This window comes from Grampus griseus (genome assembly GCF_964374135.1).
Source record: "Grampus griseus genome assembly, chromosome: 2".
Lineage (NCBI taxonomy): Eukaryota > Metazoa > Chordata > Mammalia > Artiodactyla > Delphinidae > Grampus > Grampus griseus.
This window is the reverse complement of record NC_139018.1, coordinates 8145739-8160343: the sequence shown is the minus strand read 5'-3', so window position 1 is coordinate 8160343 and position 14605 is coordinate 8145739. Positions and strand designations below refer to the sequence as shown.

The window sequence follows — 14605 nt, the reverse complement described above, 5'->3', positions numbered from 1 at the left end:
CTTGGCAAATAAAAAAACCCCAAAGCTATTAACAGAAGGCTTTGGAAGAGACCTGTGCTTAAACTTCATTACTGTAGTTTCATTGTAAATCTCCCTCTGCCTATGGCTTTGGTGATTCTGACCTAGAACAGCATCCCAGCCCTCAATAAGCTTACAGTCTCGTGGGTAATGGAGGCGTGGACAACTGATTAGAATTACAAAGCAAACTGTGACATAAGAGAATTACAGATGGAATACTACAGAAGGTTAGGTAGGCATTGACATAGGCTTTGACAGACAGGTAGGATTTAGACTCATGGCTGTGAATGGACAGAATAATATTAATACTCTACGATTTATTTAGCATCTACTACATACAAAGCACTGTCTCTACGTACAAGGCACTCATTTAATCACGACAGAAACAGGAAAATGAGACTCACAGAGGTTAAGTCATTTAGGTCACAAAGCTACAGAGTGGAAGAGCTAGGATCTGATCGCGAGCTGTTTGCTTCCAGAGCCAGGCCACAGCATACTGAACCAAGCTGCTGTGGGATGAGCTTCAGGGTGTGGACCAGAAGGTGGGAAAACGCAAGCGCCTGTAGGCAGAGGGGACACTCGGCCAAAGGAGAACGTAGGACTTCTTTTACATCCAACTCTTTGTCAACACACTTATTATTATAATTTAATAAATAAAGCTACTGCGAACACTGGCAACAATTATTTCAATTCCTACAGCTTTGCCGGGTACAGCATCTGACCAGAAGGACGGACTCCGAGGCTGTAGACCACATTTCCCAGAAGCCCACGGGGGCAGAGGGACCGGGAATCTCGCTTTGCCAGTAAAAGACTCCATTTCCCAGCATGCAGTGGTAGCGCCGGCCCGCGGCTCCAGGCGTTTCTGGGGAGGGGGCGGGGCCATCTCGGGCTCCGCCCCGCTCCGCGCGTTCCCGCTCGCCCCGCCTCTCACGCTCGCCTGAGCCAATGGGAAGGCCGCATACTGCGGGGTGTGAAGGGGCCGGAGCAGCTGAAGAGTTGCGAGTCGGCGAAACCGGCGGGAAGTTCGTATTGAGCGGAAGGCGACGGGTCTGCAGCTCGGGGTAGGGCGGCCATGCGCCGAGCGGTCCGAGAGCGCCAGCGCCGAGAGGGCGCCGTGGAGGGGGAGGCCGGGGACTGGGCCGGCGCGGGGCGGCCGTGACCTTGGGCGGCGCAGTGGGCTGCGGACGGCGCGCCGCTGGCGTCCTCTCCCGCCGGGGCTCCCTCAGGCCCCGCTGCGGCCCTGGGCTGCCTGCACCGGCCAGGCTGGTCCCCCAGGTTCAGTTCCCGGTTCTGGACGGCATGTAGGCTGGTCATACTTGCACCGCCTCCTGGTTGCTCGGGCTGGGTCTGGGAGATGACCTCTGTAGGCCAGCCTAGACCGCCGGGCTCCCTACGCCGTCTTGGAGCTCACCCTTTTCAGAGGAAACTGAATGGAAGCAAATATGACATTTTGCAGATGCTGAAAAGCTCCCTTAAAATGAGGACAGGCGACTGTGGGCCACAGTGGTGGGATTGAGGGAGGGCATCTCAGGAGAGGTGACGTTGGTCTTGAGATCCGAGTTGGGGGAAGGAACCCGCTCCCCGGAGGATAGCGTTCCAGGCCTTTCTAACCTGGCAGAATCCGACTGAGGCCGGGTGAGAGCTTGCACTTAACCGCAGGGTTCAAGGCGGTGGAGCTCCGTGGGGAATTATACGAGGGATTTTCGCATCCTTCTGACGGTTGTCCTTTGTTGTCTCTCCGTAGCTGCAGGCTGGCTCCCTTTGCTGATGCAGCTGTATTCAAGGGCAGCAAATAGTTTTTCCTTCTGTCGAAATAATTTTTGGCTCCGGTCTTAAAACTCATAGGTGATTTATTTAAATTCGACGAACAGCACCAGCGTCGCTGGGTTGAGAGAGAGAGGAAGGGGAAGCAGCCACTGGGTTCCTACTGAGGCCACCCATTTTTCTAACTTGTTTTCTATCAAGTCACCCATTTTTCCCCCCGATGCTTTGTATTGACTCTTCCTTTCCCTCCCCCGTCTCGCCTTCTTGGAACAACTTGGAAATACCAGTTTTGCTCTTGGGAGGGTGGCGGTTTCAGGGAACTGTCAAAGAGTCTCATTAATTATTATTTTTTCTTTTCTTTTTTTTAAACTGCAGTTGCCCATCTGTGGAGTCTGAAATTTGCAAGAGTTTTAAAAAAATGTAGGGCAGCATTTGTTTTTAAGAGTTAAGAATAAAGGCCCCTTATTTTCCATGACATGCTGAGTGTGTTACTTCTGGGGAGAATTTAATCTACAATTTTAAAGTAGTTTCAGAGGGGGGGCAGGGGTTCTTTATATAATCATCTTATTCAAATTATGTTTGTGCTGTTCAAAATGGCCTGTAGCAATTGGAATTAAATTTCTGGGTGGGTAAGGTGATGTTGATCAGCTACCTGTGGAAGGGAATGCAACTTAAGTTGTCATTTAACGCTAGCTTCTGCCGAAGCTGCCACAGGTGCTATTCTCTGTGCATCTCATCATTGCTGATCAGATTCTGAGTTAATATGGTAACACAACTTGAATCCAATGACAGTAAACTTGTGTTAAGCATTACTGTCCGTTTAGTACTAGTATCTAGTGCAAATATCAGGTTTAGAGTGTAATGGCTTCTTAATGTTCAGCGCTGCAAAAAACGCGAGAGGATATTTGTTAAACAAATGAGAAAATGGAGGAATGTGTCAAGCACAGAACCTGGCATATAGTAAGTTAGTTAGTGCCCAGGAAATGGTTATATGGAAAGCTTATGCTAAGTTTTATTCCAGGATGCAAGTGTATATTTTAAAAATAACAGTAGTGCATTCAAAATGTTGACAGATCCTAAAATTAAATTTCTTAAATAAGCCAGCTTTTTTTTTTTAAATTTGAGAACTAATGTGAAATAATAATAAATACATAAGTGAATGTCCCAGATGTCTAGGAAAGAAAAACAAGATTTTTATTTTGACAGCTATGTTTTTTTCCCCTTAAAACCATCCCTAAGAAGATATAATGTGCTATGAATAGAATTTTGATTTAAAAAATGAAACTTTGAAAGTATTTTTGATTTGATAAATAAAACTTACTGGAAATGAGGCAAAGCTTAAAAATTTACCTTATATCAAATGAAGAAGAAGGATGACTCCTGAATTTATGCAAGTGTGCAAATGTTGATATCTCCATGTATCAGGCACTGAACCTAATGGAAAGTAAATGCTGCCTCTGTGTGTGAGTGAGGCTTTCATGGAAATTGGTCTTGATGGGTTTTAAGAATGATGGGTAACTGAATAGGCCTGGAGAATATTTTTCAGACTGGTAGGACGTTTTACATGTTTGCCAAGGTTATTTTTCAGAGTAAGCAGAGGTGGACTCATTTATTCACCAGATGTCATGTGGCTACTGTATGTCAGGAATTGTGCTGGGTGCAGAGTCTCTTCTTGCTATCGTGTTTTGTCGAAGCAAGTGTTCTTTTAGATTAATAGAGGTCATTCTTTTTGACTTCGGTTGTCTAGCCACCACCACAGAAGGAGTCAAATGTGTATGGCACGTTTGGAAAACTATACTCTTAGTGATAAAATGTAGAAAATATGGAATAAGGGTGTAGTATTAATTTAGAAAGGTGATAGAATCCTGACAAAGCATTTAGCTAGGTGGTGTAACCAAGATGTCTTTATACTCTAGGGCATGTTTGGCCCTTTTGACCCGAATTCCTGTGAATATGTTCGTACGTGCCATTATAAAGCTATAAAGAGGGCTGTGCCCTTTAATATCTTGTCCCCTTAGCTTCTGAATGATATTTAAGTACCTAACATTTTGAGGTGGTTGTTTGGAAATAATTTCATGCACTTGCCCAATTATTCCTGCTCCATCTCTCCCAATGTCATCTTAAATCTTTGCACTCAAACTCAAGCACATTCTGCTCTTCTTTTCTGGATGACATATGGACACTTGATGAAAGAAAAGCTCTCTAGAGAGTCTGGAGAGGTATTAAGTCTGCCCTTCCCCCCATAATTAGAATTTGATTTTTAATATTCACCAGTATATACTAATGACAAGAAACTACTTCTAGTAATATCGGTGAGTAAATTTATGAAGAATTTTAGGGACTTCCCTGGTGGCCCAGTGGTTAAGACTCCATGTTTCCAATGCAGGGGGCACAGGTTCGATCCCTGGTCAGGGAAGTTCTGCATGCTGTGCGGTGAGGCCAAAAAAAAAAAAAAAAAAAGGGAATTTTATTAGCCACAACATTTTTGTCAGCTTGGTTTGAATTGTATTATTTATTTAGTCTTAGTGTAGGTACATGGATTTTGATGATTCTTTGCAATAACTCCTCTCTCTCCAAGGGATAGAAGCCAGTACTCTCAGATTTGAAAATTATATAGATGCTGTCCACACTGGCCAATATTTAGGATGAATATTAAATATATATACATACTAAAATGTTTATCAATAAGGCACATATATTAAGTGGGAAGATACACTAGATGGAAGTCATGTAATTAAGTTGCAAGGTTATTAATTTGAGATTTGACAACGTTCTGTCATATTGTAAGGACACATTTGTCTTGGAGCTCAATATCCAGAATTACATAGTTGGTCGTGAAAGGGACTGATGAGAACTGGAAAGTCAGTGGGCACAAGGGCAGCACCATCCCACTCTTTTCACGGCTTTGTAGTTTCTTTCTGTGCATTTATTTTGTTTTCTCTGCAGACTGGCAGACTTATTGCTGTTTACATTTGGGATAGATATGTCTGCTTCAGATCTAGCTCCTTGTTTCAGGAATCCCAGGGAGACTCCATTATCTATCTAATTGTCAATTATATCCAAAATTTTTTAAAAAGTCATGAAGTTAGGAATCTTATAGCTAAGATAACTACAGCCTTATTTCAGATTAGTTGCTTTCCTCAAATTGTCTTACCAAGTAACAGCTGAACAAACTGCCGTTGTTGATACTGTGTATAAATGGACTGTGATCACATTGTGTGTTAGAAAGTGCTGTTAGGCCTTTAGTCTTCATAGACTGCGTCAGGAACACAGAGAAACAAACTTGCTGTTTCTGTTGGCAATGTTGCTTTTGTTCCACTTCTTATTGCAGCTTATATAATACAGCAACAGAGCTGTCAACATACAGATTATATCTGATTATACATTCTTCATTAGCGGTAATAAAGAAGAAGTCTTTTTGTGGGAATCAGGAAAAAAGTTTTAAAAATCCATTTAAAAAATACTAAGGTCAGATTATAACATTTAAGAGACTTAATCTTACTTGTTTTACAGGCTTTTAGAAAGCATTGTAGAAATTGTGACTTTCAAATTTTCATTACCTCATATGTTGCTGCCCATGTGAAATGGTACAGCCACTCTGGGAATTCGTTTGGCAGTGTCTTAAAAAGTTAAATATACTTCAAACACATGACCCAGCAGTTGCACCCCTGGGCCTTTATCCTCGGAAAATAGAAACTTATGTTCATACAAAGACCTGTATGTGAATGTTCCTAGCGGCTTTGTTTATAATAGCCAAAACTCAGAGACAACCCAACGCGTCCTTCCGTCCTTCGGTGGGTAAATGGTCAAATAAAATGTGGTATAGCCATATAATGGAGCACTACTCATAACAAAAAGGAGCAAACTATTGACACAAGCAACAATTTGGATAGAGCTTAAGGGCATAGTACTGAGTGAAAAAAGCCAACCTCAAAAGGTTGTGTGATTAGAATTCCATTATATAGTATTCTCAAAATGATAAAATTATAGAAATGGAGAAGAGATCAGTTTTGCTAAGGTGAGGGCTTGGGGTATGGTGTGACTATAGAGGGGGAGCATGAGGCAGTTTCTTTGGGGTGATTGAACAGTTGTATGTCCTGTTTATTGTGACGGTTATAAGAATCTCTATAGGTGATGAAATGTCACAGGACCATACACGTGTGTGTATGTGCACTCACACACACACACACACACACACAGTGTAAAAACTAAAATTTGAGTAAGTACTTTTATTACTAACACTATCAATGTCAGTTTCCTAGTTTTGATCATTGTATTATGCTCATCCTTTGTATGGCTTTGCCACATAATATTCATCCATTGAAGGTTGTGGTTTGTCTAGTTTTTGGCTATTACAAATAAAGCTGCTATGAGCACTCATGTACTGGTTTTAGTATGAATATAAGTTTTCACTTTTCTAGGATAAATACTCCAGTGCAACTGTTGGGTTGTAGGGGTAAGTGTGTGTTTAAACTGCAAACTTTCCCAGAGGTGTACCATTTTACAGTCTTATCATCACTACAAGAGAGATCAATTTCTCCACATCTTTACCAGCATTTGGTGTTAGCAGTATTTTTTATGTTAGCCATTTTAATAGGTGTGTATTGGTATTCCATAATGGCTTTAATTTGCATTTTCCTAATGGCTAATGATGTTGAACATCTTTACATGTGCTTATTTGCCATTTGAAGGGTTTCAGAAAAAGCCTCCCCCAAATGTGCCGTTATGGCATGCAGATTACCTTAAGCCAAAGACAGTGGAGACCCAAGACTCAAGAGCTTTTTACCTCCACTTCAACTGCCAAATGAATTTAGATAGGGAGTCTGGCTCAGAGAGAGCTATTACCAGAGCTAACTTTTATCTGAAAGCCCTCTCTGTTTGGCATCTAATAACAAAACATCTGATCTTATTGTCTGAGTTACCTTCCTCCCCTTTGAAGTCCCAGGCCCCTGTCCCCTTCCTTAGCTCAGGATGGTATATTAGCCTCAACTGCCCAACTTACCCTTGGGTCCCATATTTTTATGGAGGTAATTAAATTTGTTTTTCTCCTGCTAATCTGTCATATGTCAATTTAATTAATATACCAGCCAAAAGAACCTAGAAGAGTAGTGGAAAAATTTTTTTTCACTCCCACACATTCATATCTTATTTGGTGATTTGTCTGTTGAAATCTTTTGCCCATTTTCTAATTTGTTTTCTTATTGTTGAGGTTAGAGTATCCTTTATATATTCTGAATACAAGTCCTTTGCCAGATATGTGATTTGCATATATATTCTCTCAGTCTGTGGCTTGTTTTTTCATTCTCTTACAGTGTCTCCTGCAGCACAAAAGTTTTTAATTTTGATGAAGTTCAACTTACCAATGTATGGATCGTTTTTGGTGTCATGCGCATGTCTCAGAACGCTTTACCAAACCCTAGGTCAAGTAGATGTTCCAAGTTTTCTTCTGTTTTACAATTTTATGTCTTACATTTTGATCAATGAATTCGTTTTGGGTTAATTTTTGCAGAGGGTTTGACGTTTAGGTCTTGGTTCTTTTTTTTTTTTTTCTTTTGTCTATGGATGTCCAACTGTGACAAACCATTTGTTGAAAAGACTACCGTTTCTCCATTGAATCATTTTTTTTAACCTTTATCAAAAATCAGCTGGCTGTACACTGTAAACTGCATACAAAATGAAGATAGGAGGAAATGAGTAAGCAAGTAAGGTTGAAAATTAATACAGATTTATGAAGGTGTATGAAGGTATGGAGACTCATGCCTTAAGTCTTGAAAAAAATTTATGTATAGATTTGAGAGGAAGTGGGAACACATTTTAGAGAATAGCATGAGCAAAGTTAGGTCCTAGAGAAAATAGGTAAGAACTGGCTGTTCTGGGGAGTCATGGGAGTGAAGGGGAGGATAGTTGGTTCATGAGTCTAGAAAACTGCTGGCCAGTTTATAATCAGTTTCATTGGCCACTAGAATGTACTGTGGGTTCTTGAGCAGGAAAAATGATATGGGAGAGATGGTCTTCAAGAGAAGTTGTTTTAGGGGCACGTATAGCAGTACAGTAATAGGTTGGTAGGAAGAACAGGTTATAGCCAGGACCCTGAACTTGACTTAGTACTTTGTGTTACAGACGTCTACCACAAAGCCAAAACAGTGGTGTCACTTTATAACAATGTCCCTTTGTATTTCCTAGAAGAATAATAGTAGATTTCAGACTTTTGCCACTGTCCTCAGTGATGGATACTGGGAACTCTGCTGGACTTTCAAACTCCTTCATTTTAATGCTTCTTTTAGTAAATTGTACATGTTGGCTCATTGTTGATGTGGGTGACATTTCTTATCAGACCTAAAAAGGGTCCAAGGGGTGAGCAACTGAAATGATAAAAACGTAAAGAGTTGATAAATTGGTCCAGTGAGGAAAAGTTAATGGAATCACTTTTATTTATCATGGCTAAGAGGAGACTTAGGGGTTATTTAATCAGTATGTCCTGATACTTGTATATGAAGAACCACATGGAGAATGATGATGACCAGCTGTTCTTCAAAATCACCGAGGACTGAACAAGGACACACAGCTCAAACTGCAGCATTAGAGTTTTAGTCTGAGGGAAGAATTTCCAAGCAATAAGAATGTTAGATACTTCATGCCAGTGATCCAAAGGATCTTTAGAGATAGAATAGGAACCTATTCTATCTCTAAACCTATTCCATCCCCCTTATAGTTAGGGGGATGTGATACGTGACAGCCCCCGAGTCCTAATTTATTAATTTGTGACCCAAAATACTCAGTTTCTGTTTTAGCATCCACTTCCTGTTCTTGATTCTTTCCCCGAAGAAATTATATTTCTTTTTCTGTTCACCTTTGGGAAACTCATTTGGTTTCTGCCTTCTTTTGTGCATTTAAAAGATTATCTTGGATGTGGATTAAACTTCTGTCATTTAAAAAACAGCCACTTAACAAATAGAACTTATTTAACGTCAAACTGCTAAATATCCATATGCATTTCTACTTTTTAATTAGAACATGGGAAGCCATTTCATTCCATTTTTATAAAACATCGATGATGACTTGTTGAGCAAAGGATTTTACTGCATAAGAGATTACCGTGACGTGTATTAATGAAAGGTTGGCAATGTGAAAAGCTTTAGTGCAATCACTTATTTGCCTTCAAAGCACTTTTTCTGTTTGATTTAATTTCCTTAGTCTGACTCTTTTCCACAAGTCTGGATCTTTTTTCCACTGAAATGTTCAGATTGACCAAGACAGTTTTACTTGTGATTGCAACCCTTCAGTATTAAAGCGGAGTTTTTTGTTTTTTGGTTTTTTTTCCCCTGCAGAAGAGCAAGCTCTTACAGTGCTATGCAAGCTGCCCATTTAAAACTATCATTGCTTGGCACCTATGCCCTAGTGACAGTTTGACCAACATGTGAGCAGGCACACTGCCATCCTGACAGATGGGCTTGCGTAGAGGCAGCCAAGAAACCATGTATCTGCATCTAGTGTATTTGTTAAGGGCAGGATTCCCAGTCGGGGATGTTCAAACGTCTGTCCATCCTGAGCTTTCACGCCTATGGATAAAGGGATGTCATCATTAATCTCAGCTTCTGACTGAGATTCCATGGGTATATAAGAGCTTCTTGGCTCTTACAAAAGTAGGCAGTTGGGGACAGTCAGTATAATTGATCTCTCCTTCATCACTGGACTACTTCAAATAATCCTTTACTCTTTCTCCCAGCCAACTAGGTTTGCAGTGAGTACAAACCTGTTCAGACATTGTCCCGATACTTCTAGAATACGTGCTGTTTCATTTGTTTTCTAGAGTACGAAAGCTTTGAAGTCATTAGTATTTATGGTTGGGACAGTGATGTACATAGTTGGAGTCAGGTAGATCTGAATTCCAAGATTGACAGCTGTATGATATCAGGGCAACCTAATTTTACCATCACATCAAGGTGAAATAGTAGCTATTTCATAGGTGGTTTTGAGAATGACCTGTGAAATATGTACAATGAATCACTTGGTATCATGTCTGGTCCACTGTATGTGTTCAGTAAGTGTTTATCATCATCACCATATCATCATCACTGTAACATGCCTGAGGGTATTTTTCTCTGGAGAGTTATCGAAACAGAAAATCTTTATTCCACTCATTTCCCACCATTCTTGAAAGTCATGTATTGTATATCATCACATTGTCTGGTCTATAATGGAATGCCTCCGATGGCAGGGAGCTCACTACTTCTAGAACAGGGTTTTTCAACCATGTGACTGGTGACATTTAGATGGGTCGCTCTTTGTTGTAGGGGATTGTTCTCTGAATTGTTGGGTGTTTAGCATCCCTGGCCAGGGAGGCAAAATTGTCCCTGTTTTTCATAAAGTTTTGGCTGTTAGTAAATTCTTTCTTAGATTGAGTGGAAGTCTACTTTCTTATTTCTCCCACCCAATTCTGTCTTTTGGAGACATGTAGGACAAGCTGAATTCCTGTTCCACGTAATGGTTTTTCAAATACTCAAAGACCGTCATCTAGTCTCCTCAGTCTTTTTGAGTTGAAACACCTCCATCTAGTTCATTAACTGTTCCTTACAAGGCATGATTTCATGTCACTTCACCACATTGGTGACTTTCCTTTGATTTAATCCCCTGTTTAAACTGTACTGCTTAAAATTGAATACAGTACTCCAGGCAGGGCTTGATTAGTAAAAAATTGAGTTGCATCTCTGGTTTTAGACACACTTTTCTTCTATTAGGCTAGGAAAAAATACTGCCTTTCTTCTACATACTACATTTTTATTATCAGCTATATCTTTTTGATAACCACATCATGGTTGAACCTAGAGTTGAATTAAACCCCTAGATCTGTTTAAGCCATATCTTCTTCATTCTGTTTTTATGCATTGGTTTTGGTGCTCAAGCATGAGAACTTACGTTTATCCTGTTAAATTTTTCTTTTTTAATTTAGCTAACTGCAATCCCAATTCTTGGTCAACTCTGAAGTTTCTAGTTCAAAAGAACAAGTAGGTGATGATGATGCTGTCAACTGAAATTGAAAATACAGGAGAAAGGTGTGTGCGTTTGTGCGTGTGCACGTCTGTGAAAGGGGAATTGGGGACGGAAGGCTGAGGAATCCCAATATTAAGAGGCAGCTGGACACAAAGGAGGCAACAAAGGAGACCAAGAAGGGGTGGGCAGAAAGGTAGGATAGAAACGAGAAGAGTATCTTGGAAGCCAGAGTGACTGTGTATTGAGTACTGGGGTAGGTACTTGAATACAAAATGAATAGGACATTGTCTCTGCTTTCTGCTTCTGTTTTTATTTGCCCCATGGTTTAACTGTTCAGTTAATGGCATTACCTAGTCAATTATGCCTGAAAACTTAGAGTCATTCTTTATTTTGCCTTCATACCCTTAACTGTTAGGTTACCAAGTTCTACTGATTCAAAACAATACATAGTGGGAAGAGTGCATAAATCTTAGCTAGCTCAATGATTTTTTTTCTTTTTTTTTTAACATAGTGAACACACTATAATTACCACCAAGATCAAGACATTTGCTATTCTAGCACTCCAGAAGTCTCTGTTGTGTCCCTTTCTAGTAATTATTCCCACCCTGGTAACCACTCTTCTGACTTCTATAACTATAGCTTAGTTTTGCCTGGTTTTGAACTTATATGTACATGGAATTATATTACGTACTCCTTTTAACCAGGCTTCTTTTATTCAACATTGTATCTGAGATTCATCCATGTTGTTGCATATATAGTATGTTGTGTTTTTTTTTTAATAGCTCGGTAGTTCTGGTTATCTGTTATTGCATAATACATTAGTTTTGGTTATCGATTACTACATAACACAGCACTCCAAACTTAGTTGGGGTTAAACAACAACCATATTAATTTTTTATTTTTTATAAATTTATTTATTTATTTTTGACTGCGTTGGCTCTTCATTGCTGCACGGGCTTCTCATTGCAGTGGCTTCTCTTGTGGAGCACGGGCTCTAGGCGAGCAGGCTTCAGTAGTTGCGGCACGTGGGCTCAGTAGTTGTGGCTTGCGGGCTCTAGAGCACAGGCTCAGTAGTTGTGACGCATGGGCTTAGTTGCTCCACAGCATGTGGGATCTTCTGGGACCAGGGCTTGAACCTGTGTCACCTGCATTGGCAGGCGGACTCTTAACCACTGCGCCACCGGAGAAATCCTCATCTGGGATTGTTGATCAGAGCACCTAATTTGTTGTTTTTTTTTTTTGAAAGTGGATATTTTTCCAGCGGTATATCTAAAACAGTTTGAATGGAGTCAGAAACTTCTACTTGAAACTTGCTTTGCTTCTTTGCAACTTTTGAGTCCGTGGTGTACTCTTTGGATAGTGTTCAGATTTTGCTGCTGAAAAGGCTGTAGTGGGGTTGATGATCATATATAACAAGAGGAAGGTCAATGTTTGTTTCCAGAAGCAGAGATTCCTTTGAGAAGGAGAGGAGATTTAGGAAATATCCAGTGAGCACAGTCTCTCTGGTATTGGATAAAATCACAGCAATTTGGAGATGAGCTCCTGCATCCTCATTCTGGGCCCTTGTAATAAGAAACCAAGCTTAAATTGGACATTGCATGTGTAGGGGCTTAGGTTGGTGTTATATTTATTTTCTTCAGTGCATATTCTTCCTCTTCTGTTTTGGGACTAAGTTTTATCACCTTATCACTAGTATGGTGGTTGCTATAAAGGTGGGTGTGCCCTGGTTGCAGATTCTCCACGAGGCTTTGGCTCTTCAAACACGTTGGCTGGGTTCCCAGAGGAAGCTTCCTGAGAGTGACTTATCCTTGGAAGTCACATAACATCACTTCCACTATACTCTGTTGGTTGAAATAGACACAACCCTGCCTGGATTCAAGGGGAGGGAACTTAGACCTCACATCTTTATGGAAGGTGTGTCAGAAAATTTGTGACCATTTTTTAAAACTACCTCAAATTATAGCCCACAGTTGATCCATTCTGTTGTAGATGGATATTTGAATAGTTTCTACTTTGGAGCAATTGATGAATAATGCTGTTGTAAACATTCTTGTTCATATTTCTTGCTTCATATGTATATTCATTTTAGTTGAGTGTAGATCTAAGAGTAGAGTTGCTAGTCATAGGGCATATGTATCTTTAGCTTTAATAGGTAGTTACTCCCAAACAGTTGTCCAAAATGATTGTACCAATTCATACTCCTACCAGCAAACTGAGAGTTCCCATTGCTCTGCAACTTCACTTCCACTTGGTACTGTCATTTAAACATTAAAAAAATTTTTTTAACCATTCTGTGGTTGTGTTGATTTCATTGTGGTTTAATTGGCATTTCCCTGATAACTAGTGACTTGAGCACCTTTTCATATGCCATTAGCCTTTTAGGTATCCTGTGTTGTAAAGTGCCTGTTCCAAGGCTTTTACCAATTTTTAACAAACTGGGTTGTCTTTTTTCTTATTGAAATGTTGGAGTTTTGTATATTCTGGATATGAATCCTTTGTTGAAAATATGAATTGTAAAAATCCCTTTCCATCTATGACTTGCCATTTCACTCTTGTGTCTTGTTGATGAACTGAAATTCTAAATTTTAATCAATTTCAGTTTACCCATCTTTTCCTTTATGGCTAGTGTTTTCTGTGTCTTGTTTAAAAAGTTTTTGCTACTCTGTGGTCATGAAGATATTTTCCTATGTTATCTTCAAGACGTTTTATCATCTTACCTTTCACATTTAGGTCTCAGTTTTCAGGAGTTGATTTTTGTGTGTTGTGAGGTAAGGGTCAAGGTTCTCTTTTTCTCTATATGCTAATCTATATGAGTAGTAGCAGGTAGCATTGGGTCAGGTGAACACCAGTCTGGGAGTTAGGGTTCCTGTATTCTCAGCCTTAATCTACCTTTAATGCACCGTCTGAATTTGGGCATGTTATTAAACCCTTGTGGCCTCAGCTTCACCTGCAAAATGAAGGATTTGAATGAAATGTTTTCTGATTTTCATCCTGGCTGTAGTTTGCTAGATTATTCTCCCTAGTTTACAGTTTTATTTAGGCCTATCAGAATATTCTTGGAACTCGTTTCTGTTATCTGATGTGTTCTTGATATCTCCCAGCTTTATGTTATCACCAGTTATGATGAGTATGCCATCTAGATTGTCATCTAAGCTACTGAGGAAAGAGCTTTCTTGATCACGGTGGTAAGTCCTCGCCCCCGCACCTGTTCTTCTGATCTTGTTGTTATTCTCTGTCCCTTGCCAGGAGCTCATCATTCTGTTTTAGTAAGCCATGGCTCAGGACGCCAATTCCATTTTTGAATGTCATATACATATACTATTCATTTCGCTTGTCCTTTCCTTCAGTTTCCTACTTGAACTTCTGAGAATCACAGATAACAATGCAGAGTTTCAGGAATCAGCAGAAGTCATTCATGATCAAATGAGTTCTGGTCTCAGTGAATTCTCTCTCTCATGTTGCATGTGTGCTCTGGAAGGTGGCATATCCTCCGAATAGCTGCATACCATACTTGTGCTCTTCAATGGAGTAGTCAGTGAACCACACTGGTGACATAACAAAGTGTACCCTTTGCTGGCTCCTCTGTGTTCTTAGTAGCCTGCGTTGGGGTGATATCTACCCTTCTTTCAGAAGGTATAGTTTTTTTACACAGAATGTCATAACTTCAGGATAGCTATTGTTCCTTCCTTTGTCATTGGTATCACATTTTCCCTCTCATTAATCTTTTTTTAAAAAGTAAGCTTCATTGAGATACAGTTCAGTTATCATACAATTCACTCATTTAAAAGGTATTGTTCAGTGTTTGTATTTTCACAGGACTGTAACCATAATC

The 14605-nt window shown here is 40.1% G+C and overlaps 1 protein-coding gene across 1 annotated transcript in view; it reads left to right on the top strand.

Moving 5' to 3' along the window:
- The first annotated feature begins 1007 nt into the window (after positions 1–1007).
- Positions 1008–14605, top strand: part of VRK1 (VRK serine/threonine kinase 1) — a 77868-nt gene continuing 64270 nt past the window's right edge. The window contains exon 1 of the mRNA XM_082649142.1: positions 1008–1079. The gene's annotated coding sequence lies outside the window, so the exon portion shown is untranslated. The remainder of the gene's footprint in view (positions 1080–14605) is intronic.